The sequence below is a fragment of the Stegostoma tigrinum genome, unplaced genomic scaffold (assembly GCF_030684315.1).
Source record: "Stegostoma tigrinum isolate sSteTig4 unplaced genomic scaffold, sSteTig4.hap1 scaffold_177, whole genome shotgun sequence".
In the NCBI taxonomy this organism is placed as follows: domain Eukaryota; kingdom Metazoa; phylum Chordata; class Chondrichthyes; order Orectolobiformes; family Stegostomatidae; genus Stegostoma; species Stegostoma tigrinum.
In genome coordinates, this window is record NW_026728117.1 from 290,159 (window position 1) to 310,013 (window position 19,855).

Sequence of the window (19,855 nt, forward strand, 5' to 3'; positions counted from 1 at the left end):
TTCCTTATCTGGTCAATCCATAATTGTACATCCCATCTGTGGTCTGGGATCAAGCTAGTTATTTGGGAATTATCTCCACACCTGTCTGAAAGGCAGTGTCTTGTTCTCCCTGGGTTATTTTTAATCTGGAAGCAATGCTAATGATGCTGTCTGACTTGGGGTCATGCTTGTCATCAAGATTTGTGTGTGCACTCTGCGCAGGGCGGCAATTAACTCGGAAATGTTTTCACCTAGCGGCTGAACGGCTCTAAGTGTCTGCACCCCTCTCATGTGTGTAAATTATCACCGACATGTAAATCTCTGATGGTTCTAATTTGGGATACCACATTATCAATGAGTCATTTTCCGTGTCTTAAGATCCAATAACATCAGTATCCACTTGCCCACATCATTTGGATGCTTGAGATAGGCGCAGGTAACAGAGAAGGTTGAAAAGGACAAAGATGCTGTTGTGCTGTGCATGGGCTATCCAAAAGCATTTTGTACAATTTTTGAAGAAAATCTTAGAATGAAAGGGACAGCAGCAAAATGGATCCAAAATTGTCTGAGGGATGAGAAAGAGAGTGTAATATAACAAAGTGTGTAGCTGGATGAACACAGCAGGCCAAGCAGCATCTCAGGAGCACCAAAGCTGACGTCAGCTGCTGTGCTCCTGAGATGCTGCTCAGCCTGCTGTGTTCATCCAGCTACACACTTTGTTATCCTGGATTCTCCAGCATCTGCAGTTCCCATTATCTCTGATCACAAGAAAGAGAGTGTGATGGGTGTTTTTCTGATTGAGAGGATGTTTGTTGTGGAGTTCCCCTGAGGCTGGTAGTGAGACCCTTGCTTTCCTGATACGTACATAAATGATCTAGGCTTGGGTGTGCAGGGGACAACATTGTACTGTACAGATGACACAAAACTCCAATGTACTGCGACCTGTTATGAGACATAGAGTCATAGAAATGTACAGCACAGCCGTTGGTCCATTTCATGGGCGCCATTAGACTTTCATTCCTGGGTGTTGTTTTTAAATTGAAATTGGATTCAAACATGCGTCATGGTGAAAGTTGATTCTGATTACCTGAATCTCCGGATTACTAGTCCAGTGATGTTGTCACAACGCCTCCATTTATGAGAATGATTCTCAGGGATGAGAAACTCAGTTATGAGGATTTTTTCAAGGTACTGGGACTGCTTTCCTTGGAAACTTGATAGAAACTTTCCAAAACCATGAGTGCTCAGGAGAAAGCAGATAGGAATAAAATGCTTCAGAGATAGCAGGAACTGCAGATGGTGGGGAATCTGAGATAACAAGGTGCTGAGCTGGATGAACGCAGCAGGCCCAGCAGTATCAGAGGAGCAGGAAGGCTGACATTTCAGGCCTAGACCCTTCTTCATTTTTCTGAAGAAAGTTCAGAAAGCTCTTCATCCAGTTCTACACCTTGTTATCTAGGAATAAAATGTTCCCACTCCTAAAATGAATCTAGAACCAGAGGGCACAGTTTCAAAGATGCTAACAAAAGAAGCAAATGGGCAGTGAGAAAAAATACTTTATTCAGCCAGTGAGTGATCTGGGCCTGGAATCCACTGCCTGGAAATGTGGTGGTGGCAGATTCAGCGAAGGCACGCAAGAGGGATGGTTACTTAAACAGAAAAAAAAATACATGCAGGGTTTTTGGAAAAAGGTAGAAGATTGGCCTTAAATTAGAGTGCTCAGAGAGCTTGGCAAGTATGATGGGCTGAATGTCCTCCTTCTGCATTGTAGCAATTCTGCGTTTCTGCCAGGTTCACTCTTCTGTTGTGGGCAGTGATGGATGGCATTTTTGCAGGCAATCACGTAGGTGCTGGATTTTGTACATGACGGGTAGAATTTAACACCCCTCTCTTTATGCGGGGTTTGAGCTGGAGAGTGTAAGTACGGACCTGACTGCCTTTCAAGTTTTACCCTGATGCAGTCTCGATTGGGAAGGCTGGTAAATGGTCTTTACTCCCCTGAGTGGGCAATTAATAACTTAGGCTGAACAAATATCACACAGAAAGTTTGAGAAGTAAAACTCTTAATTATAGAATCCCTACAGTGTACAATCAGACCCTTTGACCCAACATTGACCTTTGCAGCATTCCACCCACACCCATTCCACTATAACCCACCTAACCCACACATACCTGGACACTCTTAGCAACTTAGCATGGCCAAGCCATCTAACCTGCACATCTTTGGACTGTGGGAGGAAACTGGAGCACCCAGAGGAAACCCATGCAGACATATACAGAATGTGCAAACTCCACACAGACAGTCACCTGAGGTTGGAATTGAACCTGGGTCCCTGGAGCTGTGAGGCAGCAGTGCTCACCGTTGATCCGCCATGCCATATTAGTAGCGATGGCAAACAGATAGCACCTGACTACCTTTTCTTACAACCTCCTGATTCCCTGGCCAGAAAACCTCTCCCACGACCCCAATTTGTTCATGACTCACTAATAGCATTGGATTAATTGCAGTACCAGCATCAGCCACCCTTCCTGGTGGCACCACCTGCAATGGCGAGACACTAGTCTCTGTTTGGCCAGCATCTCTCAGTGAGTGGGGTTTTAGCCACAGACTGCCCCCGAATGGTAAGTGCTCGGTTGGCACTTCATTCACTGGAACTTTCCTGACACGGTAACCTGGGGTTTCTGTCAGTTCTCCAAGTGCTAGGTATAATCCCTGTCATCTGATTCACATTCTGATGGAAGTATGCGTAATGCTGCTTGGATGCTAATGGTATATTGTTTTGACCTCAGTATTCCAGTTACAATCCTCTCTTAATCCAGTGCAGTGAGGATAGAGATATCACCAACTACTTACAGGTTAGATGCAAGTGGATTTCCGCTGACTCTTGCAAAAGTGTTTCGTGGTTTTCAGAGCTGTTTAAGCCAGCTGAAATCTCTCAGGAATGGGGAAGCATTCCCTGACTGTGAGGATACTGCACAAGTCAACAACAGGGCTACAGTCGTGGCTATCCCCTCAGACAAGCATGACTGAGAGAATGGACAGAAATCACACAGAGCAGGACAGGTGACTGGAATAAGGTGAATGATGAAGGAGACAACGATTCTCAGTGGGATACCTGAATCTCCAGAGTCTGAATGGAGCCATTTTTCCCGTCGTGAAGAACTGTGCGTGAGCTTTCACCTTAGTACAGACATCCTCACTGGAATTGATCACTTCTGAAACTGTAACTACAACCTCCAAGCAGGGTCACAAGGTCATGGCCAGAGGATGGGAAGATTCCAGGCTGGCCCAAAGATTACTTGCAAAATTTTCCAGCTTGTCATTTTTCCTGTTCCCATAAGGACCGGTAATGGGAATCAAAATTACATGAAAATCAAGTACATTTCAGTTTTCCTTGTCAGAGAGCAGCAGGATACTGAACAGAAGACTTTGTAATAATTCTTCAATATTCTGCCCTGCCATCCTCATTTGAACAACTTGAAGTAATGAGGAGGTGACAAGAGCCTTAGTTTGAAGACGTGGTCCATATGGGAGTGTGTATTACACACTCAGAGGGGCTGCATAAAGTACCACAGGAAATGTCATGGTGCAGACCACTGGAGTAGTTCAATGTTGTTTCTGCTGCCTGGAGCACTCTGGGGCAGTCCTGCAGTACAGAGAAGGGCCGGTGTCGTCATGATTCTTGATAGTCTCCAACCTTGGCATCATGAGGGTACGCTGTCGCTGCCAGTGATAGGGCACCAGCTGAGAAAGAGGAGGAGTTGGAAGCAGTGACGAGGTAACCATTGCAGCTTTTTTGTTGCCAGACTTTCTGTGATCCACTCGACCAACTGTAATACAGGTAAATGTAAGCTCAAATTCCACTAACAAGGCTGAACCTTCCCTCTCCTTGGCTGTTGACTACCACTGCACCACTTGTCTACAAACAACAGTAAATGCCATCACAATATTGATATTTCAAAACAATAATGTTGAACAATCTATGCCATAATGCATGCAAGTATCAACTGCCCTCATTTATTTCCTTCATACCAGTATTACAGGTGCCTTTTTCTTGCTTAATGCTCCCACAGAGTGCGATCCCTGTGACTGTGGCACAGCAGGTGAAAGCTGATGATTTTTATTGTGTTTATCCTGAGTAACTCTAGCTCCAGAAGGGCCCACCCACGACTGTACCACAACAGCTTCTGCTTTTTCTGGAGCAGAGATGCCAATCATGACTCAATCTGTAACTGTTCCCATCAGGTTGGCCACAACTCAGTGCTGGAGTGGATAGGTTCCAAACACTGCGCCAGATTGAAGCCAGAGTCTTTCCTGCTCCGTGACATTAATGGCAGGCTTTCTAACCTGCCAATGCACCAATCCTTCTTCTGTCGGCCACCCCATCCCCATTGCAGTTCTCATCTGAATCCCCTGTAGCTGAAATGGAGTGTGACTTCATCCTCTGGTGAACTGGCACCAATTCCTTGAGACCTCACTGCAGGTCACTCATGCTCAGTGTACGAAATGAGGAATAACTGGTTGAGGGACAGAGTGGTTGAGGAAAGAAATTCCAGTGTTAGTACCTTGGCAGCTCACAGCAATGCCACCTGTGAGCTAACTACAACTGGAAATGTTCAGGAATGAGTTCGTGTAAGACTGTAGATAGCTCTGAAAACTAGGAGACTGGAGGGGATTACAGAGATTAGGGGAGGGATTCAAGACCGTGGAGGGATTTGAAACCGAAACTAGAGTTTATTAATTAATATTAAAATTCAGGATTTGCTGAACTTGGAATTGATGCAGGTCAAGGGGCACAGGATATGCTATGAACGGTTAACATAAACAGCAGAAGACCCTGATTTTATCGAGAATAGAAAGCGGGAGGTGCGCAGGGTGCATTGGAATAATTAAGTGCAAAGGGACCAATAGCAAGAAAGTCTGTTTCAGCAACAAATAAACTGGGATTGGAACAAAGTAAGATGTTACAACAGCATTCGTTTGATCGTTCTTTGTGAAAGGGGTGGGGAGCGGTTGTGAGGAAAGAAGGGGTGAGGGCAGGACATTTCCATAATTCTTCTTTCTTTCAATTAGAGTTTCTTTATTTAGTTTTACTGTCTTCTGTCCCTGTAGAGTGCACTGGGTTAATGGCAGGAAATGTACAAGGAGAAGTCCCCTCAGTGACAGCCAACTGTGTGAGAGCTATTAAAAGAGGAATTACTAAATAATGTTTACTAAATCTGGAGAACTATGATTTTGTTTACTAATGAGATTTATCAGCTCTGGTTTCTTTCAGTTGACAGCAAGAGGTTTGTTGATGAATCTCTAACATTCACAGCTTTGACTTTCAACCAACTTTCCACAAGGGGTTGGGGGGGTGGGGTTCGTGAATGGAAGGAGCTGCCAACAGATGTGGTCGAGGCAGATAAAATTGCTGTATTTAAAAGACATTTGGACAGGTACACAATTAGGAAAGGTTTAGACGGATACCAAACACAGGCAAATGGGACCGGTTAAGTTTGGGACACCTGATCAGTACAGATGATTGGGACTGAAGGTCCTCATTCTGTGCTGTATGACTCTATGAATCTATGATTGAAGAGCTAACTAGGTGTGTGCATGAGGGCAATGCATTTGATACAGTCTACTTGGGCATCAGCAAAGCTTTTGACAAGATCCCCCATTTGAAGACTGTTAGAACAGGAAACAGTCCATGGGATCCGAGGAAACATGTGCACAGGAAATCATAACTCACGTAATTTGATTGAGTTTTTTAAAGTAGTAATCAAGAGCATTGACTAAGGCAGAAAGATGGACGCATACGGGCTTCAGTAAGGCGTTCAAGAAGGTTCCTCACGGTACTCCAAGAGGGAAGTTAAATCACACGGAGCACAGGGAGAGCTAGCCATAGAACATAGAACATTACAGCACAGTACAGGCCCTTCGGCCCTCGATCTTGTGCCGACCTGTCATGCCGATCTCAAGCCCATCTAACCTGCACTATTCCATGTACGCCCATATGCTTATCCAATGGCGACTTAAATATACCTAAAGTTGGCAAATCTATGACCGTTGCAGGCAAAGCGTTCCATTCCCTTACTACTCTCTGAGTAAACAAACTACCTCTGACATCTGTCCTATATCTTTCACCCCTCAATTTAAAGCTATACCCCCTCGTGTTCGCCGTCACCATCCGAGGAAAAAGGCTCTCCCTATCCACCCGATCTAACCCTCTGATTATTTTATATGTCTCAATTAAGTCACCTCTCAACCTTCTTCTCTCGAATGAAAACAGCCTCAAGTCCCTCAGCCATTCATTCTCAGACCTTCCCTCTTTCCCTGGCAACATCCTAGTAAATCTCCTCTGCACCCTTTTCAAAGCTTCCACATCCTTCTTATAATGCGGTGACCAGAACTGTACGCAATACTCCAAGTGCGGCCGCACCAGAGTTTTGTACAGCTTCACCATAACCTCTTGGTTCTGGAACTCGATCCCTCTATTAATCAAAGCTAAAACACTGTATGCCTTCTTAACAGCCCTGTCACCCTGGGTGGCAACTTTCAAGGATCTGTGTTCATGGACACCAAGATCTCTCTGCTCATCTATACTACGAAGCATCTTACCATTAGCCCTGTACTTTGCCTTCTGGTTACTCCTACCGAAGTGCATCACCTCACACTTGTCTGCATTAAACTCCATTTGTCACCTCTCAGACCAGCTCTGCAGCTTATCTATGTCCCTCTGCAACCAATCCTTTGTCACTATCCACAACTCCACCTATCTTAGTGTCGTCTGCAAATTTACTAACCCATCCTTCTACGCCCTCATCCAGGTCATTTATAAAAATGACAAACAGCAGTGGACCCAACACCCACCCCTGCGGTACACCACCAGTAACTGGTCTCCAGGATGAACGTTTCCCATCAACTACCACGCTCTGTCTTCTTTCAGCAAGCTAATTTCCGATCCAAACTGCTATATCTCCCACAATTCCATTCCTCTGCATTTTGTACAATAGTCTGTTATGCGGAACCTTATCGAACGCCTTGCTGAAATCCATATACTCCACATCAACCGGTTTACTCTCATCCACCTGTTTGGTCACCTTCTCAAAGAACTCAATAAGGTTTGTGAAGCACGACCTTCCCTTCACAAAACCGTGCTGACTATCCCGAATCAATTTATTCTTTTCTAGATGATTGTAAATCCTATCCCATATAACCTTTTCCAACACTTTACCGACAACTGAGGTAAGGCTCACTGGCCGATAATTACCATGGTTGTCTCTACTCCCCTTCTTGAACAGGGGAACCACAATTGCTATCCTCCAGTCATCTGGCACTATTCCTGTAGACAATGATGAGTTAAAGATCAATGCCAAAGGCTCGGCAATCTCCTCCCTGGATTCTCAGAGGATCCGAGGATAAATCCCTTCCGGCCCAGGGGACATAGCTATCTTCACCCTCTGTAGGATTTCAAAAACCTCTTCCTTGTGAACCTCAATCCCACTTAGTCCAGTAGCCTGTATGTCTGTATTCTCCTCGACAACATTGTGGTTTTCTAGAGTGAATACTGTTGAAAAATATTCATTTAGCGCTTCCCCTATCTCATCTGACTCCACACACAACTTACCACTACTATCCTTGATTGGGCCTCATCTTACTTTTGTCATTCTTTAATTCCTTAAATACCGAGAGAAAGCCTGAGGGTTTACCCTGATCCTATCCGCCAACAACTTCTCATGTCTCCTCCTGGATCTTCTGAGCTCTCTCTTTCGGTCTTTCCTGGCTACCTTGTAACCCTCAATCACCCGAACTGAGCCTTCACATCTGAAAGTAACAGAAGCATTCTTCTTCCTCTTGACCAGAGATTCCACTTCCTTCGTAAACCACGGCTCCCGCACCCTACAGCTTCCTCCCTGCCTGACAGGTACATACTTACCTAGGACACACAGGAGCTTTTCCTTGAATAAGCTCCACATTTCTATTGTGCCCATCCACTGCAGTTTCCTTCCCCATCCTATGCTCCCTAAATCTTGCATAATCTCTTCGTAATTGCCTTTCCCCCAGCTATAACTCTTGCACAGTGGTGTACACCTATCCCTTTCCATCACTGAAGTAAACATAACAGAATTGTGATCGCTATCACCAAGGTGATCAACGACTTTGAAATCTAACACCTGGCCAGGATCATCACCCAGTACTGATGTGGTCACTGCACCCCAATTCCATCAGTCACTGCATCCCATTTCACTCAGTCACTGTATCCCGTTTCTCACTGAGGCTGCATTCAATTTCCGTCAATCACTGCATCCCATTTCCGTCAGTCAAGGCATCCCATTTCCCATAGTCACTGCATCCCATTTCACTCAGTCACTGCATCTCCTTCACCATAGTCACTGCATTCCATTTCCATCAGTCACTGTTTCCCGTATCTCACAGGCGCTGCATTCAATTTCCCACACTCACTGCATCCCATTTCCCATAGTCACAGCATCTCCTTTCCCTCAGTCTCTGCATCGCATTTCACTCAGTCAATGCTTCCCATGTCCCACAGTCACTGCATCCCATTTCCCTCTGTCACTGCATCTCATTTCACTCAGTCACTGCATCCCATTTCCCTCAGTCACTGCATCTCATTTCACTCAGGCACTGTATCCCATTTCCCTCACTCACTGGACCCCAAGTCCGCTTGGGCACTGCATCCCCATGAACTCAGTCACTCCTTCCCAGTACCTCAGTCACTGCATCCCATTTCCATCAGGTACTGCATCACATTTCCATCAGACACTACAGCTCATGTCACTCTGTCACTGCATCCCATTTCCCTCAGTCACTGCATGTCCTTCACCACAGTCACTGCATCCCATTTCACGCAGTCACTGCATCACATTTCACTCAGTCACTGCATCGTATTTTACTCAGTCACTGCATCCCATTTCACTCAATCACTGCATCCCATTTCACTCAATCACTGCGTCTCGTTCACCACAGTCACTGCGTCCAATTTCCATCAGTCACTGTTTCCCGTATCTCACAGACGCTGCATTCAATTTCACACCCTCACTGCATCCCATTTCCCATCGTCACAGCATCACCTTTCCCTCAGTCTGTGCATTGCAATTCACTCAGTGATTGCATCCCATTTCCCTCAGTCACTGCATCCCATTTCCGTCAGTCACTGCATTCCATTTCACTCAGCCACTGCATCCCATTTCACTCGGTGACTGCATCACAGTTTTCTCAGTGAGTGAATCACAGTACACTCAGTGAGTGCATCATATTTCACTCAGTGATGGAATCACATTTCACTCAGTCACTGCGTCCCATTTCACTCAGTCACTGCGTCCCATTTCCATCAGTCACTGCGTCCCATTTCCATCAGTCACTGCATCCCATTTCCATCAGTCACTGCATCCCATTTCCATCAGTCACTGCATCCCATTTCCATCAGTCACTGCATCCCATTTCCATCAGTCACTGCATCCCATTTCCCAGTCACTGCATCCCATTTCCCTCAGTCACTGCATCCCATTTCCCTCAGTCACTGCATCCCATTTCCTCAGTCACTGCATCTCCTTTCCACAGTCACGGCAATTACATTTCACTCAGTCACTGCGTCCCATTTCACTCAATCACTGCATCCCATTTCACTCAGTCACTGCATCCAGTTCCATCAGTCACTGCATCCCATTACCCTCAGTCGCAGCATCCCATTTCCCACAGACACTGCATTTCCTTTCCCTTAGTCACTGCATCCCATTTCCCTCAGTCACTGCATCCCATTTCCCACTGTCACTGCATCCCATTTCCCAGTCACTGCATCCCATTTCCCTCAGTCACTGCATCCCATTTCCCTCAGTCACTGCATCCCATTTCCTCAGTCACTGCATCTCCTTTCCACAGTCACGGCAATTATATTACACTCAGTCAATGCGTCCCATTTCACTCAGTCACTGCGTCCAATTTCCATCAGTCACAGCATCCCATTGCCGTCAGTCACTGCATCCCATTGTCCTCAGTCACTGCATCCCATTTCCCTCAGTCACTGCATCCCATTTCACTCAGTCACTGCATCCCATTTCGCTCAGACACTGCATCCCATTTCGCTCAGACACTGCATCCCATTTCGCTCAGACACTGCATCCCATTTCCGTCGGTCACGCCATCCCATTTCCCTCAGTCGCAGCATCCTATACCGCTCAGACACTGCATTTCCTTTCCTTAAGACACTGCATCGCATTTCACTCAGTCACTGCATCCCATTTCACTCAGTCACTGCATCCATTTCCATCAGTCACTGCATCCCATTACCCTCAGTCACTGCATCCCATTACCCTCAGTCGCAGCATCCCATTTCAAACAGACACTGCATTTCCTTTCCCTGAGTCACTGCATCTCATTTCCACCAGTCACTGCATCACATTTCACTCCCCACTGCATCCCATTTCACTCAGCCACTGCATCCCATTTCACTCAGCCACTGCATCCCAGTTCACATAGTCACCGCATCCCACTTCACACAGTCACCACATCCCAGTTCACAAAGTCACCGCATCCCAGTTCCGTCAGTCACTGTATCCGATTTCTATCAGTCACTGCGCGCATTTCACTCAGTCACTGCATCTCATTTCACTCATTCACTGCATCCCATTTCACTCAGTCACTGCATCCCATTTCACTCAGTCACTGCATCCCATTTCACTCAGTCACTGCATCCCATTCCACTCAGTCACTGCATCCCATTCCACTCAGTCACTGCATCCCATTCCACTCAGTCACTGCATCCCATTCCACTCAGTCACTGCATCCCATTCCACTCAGTCACTGCATCCCATTCCACTCAGTCACTGCATCCCATTCCACACAGTCACTGCATCCCATTTCACTCAGTCAGTGCGTCGCATTTCACTCAGGCACTGTATCCCATTTCCCAAAGTCAGTGCACCCCAAGCCCGCTCAGGGACTGCATCCCTATTAACTCAGTCACTCCTTCCCAGTACCTCCGTCACTGCATCCCATTTCACTCAGTCACTGCTTCCATTTCCATCAGTCACTGCATCCCATTACCCTCAGTCACTGCATCCCATTCCACTCAGTCACTGCATCCCATTTCACTCAGTCACTGCATCCCATTTCACTCAGTCACTGCATCCCATTTCACTCAGTCACTGCATCACATTTCACTCAGTCACTGCATCACATTTCCCTCAGTCACTGCATCACATTTCCCTCAGTCACTGCATCACATGTCCCTCAGTCACTGCATCACATTTCCCTCAGTCACTGCATCACATTTCCCTCAGTCACTGCATCACATTTCCCTCAGTCACTGCATCACATTTCCCTCAGTCACTGCATCCCATTTTATTCCCCACTGGATCTCATTTCACGCAGTCACTGCATCGCATTTCACTCAGTCACAGCATCACATTCCACTCAGTCACGGCAATTCCATATCACTCAGTCACTGTGTCCCATTTCACTCAGTCACTGCGTCCCATTTCCATCAGTCACTGCGTCCCATTTCCCACTGTCACTGCATCCCATTTCCCAGTCACTGCATCCCATTTCCCTCAGTCACTGCATCCCATTTCCCTCAGTCACTGCATCACATTGCCCTCAGTCACTGCATCCCATTGTCCTCAGTCACTGCATCCCATTGTCCTCAGTCACTGCATCCCAATATCCTCAGTCACTGCATCCCATTTCACTCAGTCTCTACATCCCATTTCACTCATTCACTGCATCCCATTACCCTCAGTCACTGCATCCCATTAACCTCAGTCGCAGGATCCCATTTGAAACAGACACTGCATACCATTTCCATCAGTCACTGCATCTCATTTCACTCAGTCACTGCATCCCATTTCACTCAGTCACTGCATCCCATTTCACTCAGCCACTGCATCCCATTTCACTCAGCCACTGCATCCCATTTCACTCAGCCACTGCATCCCATTTCACTCAGCCACTGCATCCCATTTCACTCAGCCACTGCATCCCATTTCACTCAGCCACTGCATCCCATTTCACTCAGCCACTGCATCCCATTTCACTCAGCCACTGCATCCCATTTCACTCAGCCACTGCATCCCATTTCACTCAGCCACTGCATCCCATTTCACTCAGCCACTGCATCCCATTTCACTCAGCCACTGCATCCCATTTCACTCAGCCACTGCATCCCATTTCACATCGTCACCGCATCCCAGTTCACACAGTCACCACATCCCAGTTCACAAAGTCACCGCATCCCATTTCACTCAGTCAGTGCATCCCATTTCACATAGGCACTGTATCCCATTTCCCTAAGTCAGTGCATCCCAAGCCCGCTCAGGCACTGCATCCCTATTAACTCAGTCACTCCTTCCCAGTACCTCCGTCACTGCGTCCCATTTCACTCAGTCACTGCGTCCCATTTCCCTCAGTCACTGCATCCCATTTCCTACAGTCACTGCATCCCATTTCCCAGTCACTGCATCCCATTTCACTCAGTCACTGCATCCCATTTCACTCAGTCACTGTATCCCATTTCACTCAGTCACTGCATCCCATTTCGCTCAGACACTGCATCCCATTTCCGTCAGTCATTCCATCCCATTTCCCTCAGTCGCAGCATCCGATACCCCTCAGACACTGCATTTCCTTTCCTTAAGACACTGCATCTCATTTCACTCAGTCACTGCATCCCATTTCAGTCAGCCACTGCATCCCCGTTCACATAGTCACCGCATCCCAGTTCACACAGTCACCACATCCCAGTTCACAAAGTCACCGCATCCCATTTCCGTCAGTCACTGCATCACAGTTCCATCAGTCACTGTATCCGATTTCTATAAGTCACTGCGCGCATTTCACGCAGTCACTGCATCGCATTTCACTCAGTCACTGCATCCCATTCCACTCAGTCACTGCATCCCATTCCACTCAGTCACTGCATCCCATTCCACTCAGTCACTGCATCCCATTCCACTCAGTCACTGCATCCCATTCCACTCAGTCACTGCATCCCATTTCACTCAGTCAGTGCGTCACATTTCACTCAGGCACTGTATCCCATTTCCCTAAGTCACTGCACCCCAAGCCCGCTCCGGCACTGCATCCCTATTAACTCAGTCACTCCTTCCCAGTACCTCCGACACTGCATCCCATTTCACTCAGTCACTGCTTCCATTTCCATCAGTCACTGCATCCCATTACCCTCAGTCCCAGCATCCCATTTCCCACAGACACTGCATTTCATTTCCCAAAGACACTGCATCTTATTTCCACCAGTCACTGCTTCCCGTTTCATTCCCCAATGCATCTCATTTCACGCAGTCACTGCATCGCATTTCACTCAGTCACTGCATCCCATTTCACTCAGTCACTGCATCCCATTCAACTCAGTCACTGCATACCATTTCACTCAGTGAGTGCATCACATTTGCCTCAGTCACTGCATCCTATTTCCTCAGTCACTGCATCTCCTTTCCACAGTCACGGCAATTCCATTTCACTCAGTCACTGCATCCCATTACCCTCAGTCGCAGCATCCCATTTCAAACAGACACTGCATTTCCTTTCCCTTAGTCACTGCATCTCATTTCCACCAGTCACTGCATCCCATTTCACTCCCCACTGCATCCCATTCCACTCAGTCACTGCATCCCATTTCACTCAGTCGCTGCATCCCATTCCACTCAGTCACTGCATCCCATTCCACTCAGTCACTGCATCCCATTCCACTCAGTCACTGCAGCCCATTTCCCTCAGTCACTGCATACCATTTCACTCAGTGAGTGCATCACATTTTCCACAGTCACGGCAATTCCATTTCACTCAGTCACTGCGTCCCATTTCACTCAGTCACTGCGTCCCATTTCCATCAGTCACTGCATCCCATTTCCCACTGTCACTGCATCCCATTTCCCACTGTCACTGCATCCCATTTCACTCAGTCACTGCATCCCATTTCACTCAGTCACTGCATCCCATTTCACTCAGTCACTGCATCCCATTTCACTCAGTCACTGCATCCCATTTCACTCAGTCACTGCATCCCATTTCACTCAGTCACTGCATCCCATTTCACTCAGTCACTGCATCCCATTTCACTCAGTCACTGCATCCCATTTCACTCAGTCACTGCATCCCATTTCACTCAGTCACTGCATCCCATTTCACTCAGTCACTGCATCCCATTTCACTCAGTCACTGCATCCCATTTCACTCAGTCACTGCATCCCATTCCACTCAGTCACTGCATCCCATTCCACTCAGTCACTGCATCCCATTCCACTCAGTCAGTGCGTCGCATTTCACTCAGGCACTGTATCCCATTTCCCTAAGTCAGTGCACCCCAAGCCCGCTCAGGGACTGCATCCCTATTAACTCAGTCACTCCTTCCCAGTACCTCCGTCACTGCATCCCATTTCACTCAGTCACTGCTTCCATTTCCATCAGTCACTGCATCCCATTACCCTCAGTCACTGCATCTCATTTCCACCAGTCACTGCATCCCATTTTATTCCACACTGGATCTCATTTCACTTAGTCACTGCATCTCATTTCACTCATTCACTGCATCCCATTTCACGCAGTCACTGCATCGCATTTCACTCAGTCACTGCATCCCATTTGACTCAGTCACTGCATCCCATTCCACTCAGTCACTGCATCCCATTTCACTCAGTCACTGCATCCCATTTCACTCAGTCACTGCATCCCATTTCACTCAGTCAGTGCGTCACATTTCCCTAAGTCACTGCACCCCAAACCCGCTCGGGCACTGCATCCCTATTAACTCAGTCACTCCTTCCCAATACCTCCGTCACTGCAGCCCATTTCACTCAGTCACTGCTTCCATTTCCATCAGTCACTGCATCCCATTACCCTCAGTCCCAGCATCCCCTTTCCCACAGACACTGCATTTCATTTCCCTAAGACACTGCATCTTATTTCCACCAGTCAATGTATCCCATTTCATTCCCCACTGCATCTCATTTCCACCAGTCACTGCATCCCATTTTATTCCACACTGGATCTCATTTCACGCAGTCACTGCATCGCATTTCACTCAGTCACTGCATCGCATTTCACTCAGTCACAGCATCACATTCCACTCAGTCAATGCATCCCATTTCCCTCAGTCACTGCATCCCATTTCCTCAGTCACTGCATCTCCTTTCCACAGTCACGGCAATTCCATTTCACTCAGTCACTGCGTCCCATTTCCATCAGTCACTGCATCCCATTTCCCACTGTCACTGCATCCCATTCCACTCAGTCATTGCATCCCATTTCCCTCAGTCACTGCATCTCATTTCCACCAGTCACTGCATACCATTTCATTCCCCACTGCATCTCATTTAACGCAGTCACTGCATCCCATTGTCCTCAGTCAGTGCATCCCACTTCACTCAGTCTCTACATCCCATTTCACTCAGTCACTGCATCCCATTACCCTCAGACACTGCATCCCGTTAACTTCAATCGCAGGATCCCATTTCAAACAGACACTCCATCCCATTTCCGTCAGTCACTGCATCCCATTTCCCTCAGTCACTGCATCCCATTTCCATCAGTCACTGCATCTCATTTCACTCAGTCACTGCATCTCATTTCACTCAGTCACTGCATCCCATTTCACTCAGTCACTGCATCCCATTTCACTCAGCCACTGCATCCCATTTCACTCAGCCACTGCATCCCATTTCACAAAGTCACCGCATCCCATTTCACTCAGCCACTGCATCCAACTTCACATAGTCACCGCATCCCAGTTCACATAGTCACCGCATCCCAGTTCACACAGTCACCACATCCCAGTTCACAAAGTCATCGCATCCCATTTCCGTCAGTCACTGCATCCCCGTTCCATCAATCACTGTATACGATTTCTATCAGTCACCGCGCATTTCACTCAGTCACTGCATCTCATTTCACTCATTCACTGCATCCAATTTCACGTAGTCACTGCATCCCATTTGACTCAGTCACTGCATCCCATTCCACTCAGTCACTGCATCCCATTTCACTCAGTCAGTGCGTCACATTTCACTTGGGCACTGTATCACATTTCTCTAAGTCACTGCACCCCAAACCCGCTCCGGCACTGCATCCCTATTAACTCAGTCACTCCTTCCCAATACCTCCGTCACTGCATCCCATTTCCCTCAGTCACTGCATCTCATTTCCCTCAGTCACTGCATCTCATTTACCTCAGTCACTGCATCTCATTGTCCTCAGTCACTGCATCTCATTGTCCTCAGTCACGGCATCCCATTACACTCAGTCACTGCATCCTATTTCCCTCAGTCACTGCATCCCAATTCACTCAGTCACTGCATCCCATTACACTCAGCCACGGCGTCCCATTTCACTCAGTCACGGCGTCCCACTTCACGCAGTCACTGCCTCCCATTTCAGTCAGTCACTGCATCCCATTTCAGTCAGTCACTGCATCTCATTTCAATCAGTCAATGCATCCCATTTCAATCAGTCAATGCATCCCATTTCACTCAGTCTCAGCATCCCATATCACTCAGGCACTGCATCCCATTTCCTTCAGTCACTGCATCCCATTACACTCAGTCACTGCATCCCATTACACTCAGTCACTGCATCCCATTTCACTCAGTCACTGCATCCCATTTCACTCAGTCACTGCATCCCTTCTAACGGAGACAGTGAATCCTATTCAACTGCAACAGTGAATCCATTTCGATCATCACCATACCCAATTCCCCACAGTCACGGCATCACATTACACTCAGTCACTGCATCCCATTACAGTCAGTCACTGCATCCCATTACAGTCAGTCACTGCATCCTATTTCCCCTCAGTCACTGCGGCCCATTTCCCTCAGTCTGGGCGTCCCATTTCACTCAGTCACTACATCCCATTTCACGCAGCCACTGCATCCCATTTCACGCAGCCACTGCACCCCATTACCGTCAGCTACTGCATCCCATTTCACTCAGTCACTGCATCCCATTTCCCTCAGTAACTGCATCCCATTTCCCTCAGTCACTGCATCCCATTTCATTCAGTCACTGCACCCCAATTCACTCAGTCAGTGCATCCCATTTTCCAAAGTCACTGCGTCCCATTTCCCTCAGTCACTGCGTCCCATTTCCCTCAGTCACTGCGTCCCATTTCCCTCAGTCACTGCGTCCCATTTCCCTCAGTCACTGCGTCCCATTTCCCTCAGTCACTGCGTCCCATTTCCCTCAGTCACTGCAACCTATTTCCCACAGTCACTGCATCCCAATTCACTGAGACAGTGAATCTCATTGAACTGAAACGGTGCATCCCCTTACCCTCAGTCACAGCATTCCATTTCCCAGAGTCACTGCATCTCCTTTCCCTCAGTCACTGCATCTCATTTCCCTCAGTCACTGCATCCCATTTCACTCAGCCACTGCATCCCATTTCACTCAGCCACTGCATCCCATTTGACTCAGTCACTGCATCCTATTTAACAGAGACGTTGAATCCTATTCAACTGAGACAGTGCATCCATTTCCATCAGTCACCGCACCCGATTCCCGACAGTCACCGCATTCCATTTCCCTCACTCACCGCATCCCATTTCCCTCAGTCACCGCATCCCATTTCACTCAGTCACCGCATCCCATTTCCATCAGTCACTGCATCACATTACCCTCAGTCACTGCATCACATTACCCTCAGTCACTGCATCACATTACCCTCAGTCACTGCATCACATTACCCTCAGTCACTGCATCACATTACCCTCAGTCACTGCATCCCATTTCACTCATTCACAGCTTCCCATTTCACTCATTCACAGCTTCCCATTTCACTCAGTCACTGCCTCCCTTTTCCCACAGTCACTGCAAACTTTTCCCACAGTCACTGCAACCCATTTCCCTCAGTCACTGCATCCCATTTCCCTCAGTCACTGCATCCCATTTCCTTCAGTCACTGCATCCCATTTCCCTCAGTCACTGCATCCCATTTCTCTCAGCCAGTGCATCCCATTTCACTCAGTGACTGCATCCCATTTCACGCAGTCACTGCATCCCATTTGCATCACACACTGCATTCAATTTCCATCAGTCACTGCATCTCACTTCACTCATTCACTGCATCACATTTCACACAGTCACTGCATCCCATTTCACGCAGTCACTGCATCCCATTTCACGCAGTCACTGCATCCCATTTCTCGCAGTCACTGCATTGAATTTTCATCAGTCACTGCATTCAATTTCCATCAGTCACTGCAATGCATTCCACTCTGTTACTGCATCCCAATTCACTCAGTCACTACAACCCATTTCCCACAGTAATTGCAGCCAATTTCACTCTCTCACTGCATTCAATTTCCATCCGTCAGTGCATTCAATTTCCGTCAGTCACTGCATCGCATTTCACTCAGTCAGGGCATCCTATTTCACTCAGTCAGGGCATCCTATTTCACTCAGTCAGGGCATCCTATTTCACTCAGTTCTTGCATCCCATTTCCCTCAATCACTGCATCCCATTTCATGCAGTCACTGCATCCCATTTCACTCAGTCACTGCATCCCATTTCACACAGACACTGCATCCCATTTCACACAGACACTGCATCCCATTTCAAGCAGTCACTGCATCACATTTCACGCAGTCACTGCATCACATTTCACGCAGTCACTGCATCTCCTTTCCATCAGTCACTGCATCTCCTTTCCATCAGTCACTGTATCTCACTTCACTCATTCACTGCATCCCATTTCACGCAGTCACTGCATCCCAGTTCACGCAGTCACTGCATCCCGTTTATCATTTATCGCTGCATTCAAGTTCCATCAGGTACTGCATCCCATTTCCTCAGTCACTGCATCCCATTTCCCACAGTCACTGCATCCCATTTCACACAGTCACAGCATCCCATTTCACAGTCACAGCATCACATTTCACACAGTCACTTCATCACATTTACCACAGTCACTGCATCCCATTTTCCTCAGTCACTGCATCCCATTTCACGCAGTCACTGCATCGCATTTCACTCAGTCAGGGCATCCTATTTCACTGAGTCACTGCATCCCATTTCCCTCACTCACTGCATCCCATTTCATGCAGTCACTGCATCCCATTTCACGCAGACACTGCATCCCATTTCCTTCAGTCACGGCATCCCATTTCACTCATTCACAGCTTCCCATTTCACTCAGTCACTGCATGCCATTTCCCACAGTGACGGCATCTCCTTTCCATCAGTCAACGCATCACATTTCACTCAGTCACTGCATCCCATTTCATTCAGTCACTGCATCCATTTCCCCACAGTCTCCGCATCACATTTCACAGAGACACGGCGTCCCATTTCACTTAGCCGCCTCAACCCGTTACCCTCAGTCACAGCATCCCGTTTCCACAGTCACTGCATCTCCTTTCCCCAAGTCACTGCATCCCATCTCCACGGTCACTTGCACCCATTTCATTCAATCACTGCCTCCCATTTCCATCACTCACTGCATCCCATTTCCAAAAGTCACTGCATCCTATTTCCCTCAGTAACTGCATCCCATTTCCCTCAGTCACTGCATCCCATTTCCCTCAGTCACTGCATCCCATTTCCCTCAGTCACTGCATCCCATTTCCCTCAGTCACTGCATCCCATTTCACTCAGTCAGTGCATCCCATTTCACTCAGTCAGTGCATCCCATTTCACTCAGTCAGTGCATCCCATTTGCATCAGACACTGCATTCAAACTCCATCAGTCACTGCACCTCACTTCACTCATTCACTGCATCCCATTTCCCACAGTCACTGCATCCCACTTCACTCAGTCACTGCATCCCATTTCACTCAGTCACTGCATCCCATTTCACTCAGTCACTGCATCCCATTTCACTCAGTCACTGCATCCCATTTCACTCAGTCACTGCATCCCA

At 47.5% G+C, this 19,855-nt stretch overlaps 1 long non-coding RNA gene across 1 annotated transcript in view; it reads right to left on the bottom strand.

Moving 5' to 3' along the window:
- Positions 1-1,547: 1,547 nt before the first annotated feature.
- Positions 1,548-19,855, bottom strand: part of LOC132207845 (uncharacterized) — a 73,039-nt gene continuing 54,731 nt past the window's right edge. The window contains exon 3 of the long non-coding RNA XR_009443906.1: positions 1,548-3,810. This is a non-coding gene — a long non-coding RNA (uncharacterized LOC132207845). The remainder of the gene's footprint in view (positions 3,811-19,855) is intronic.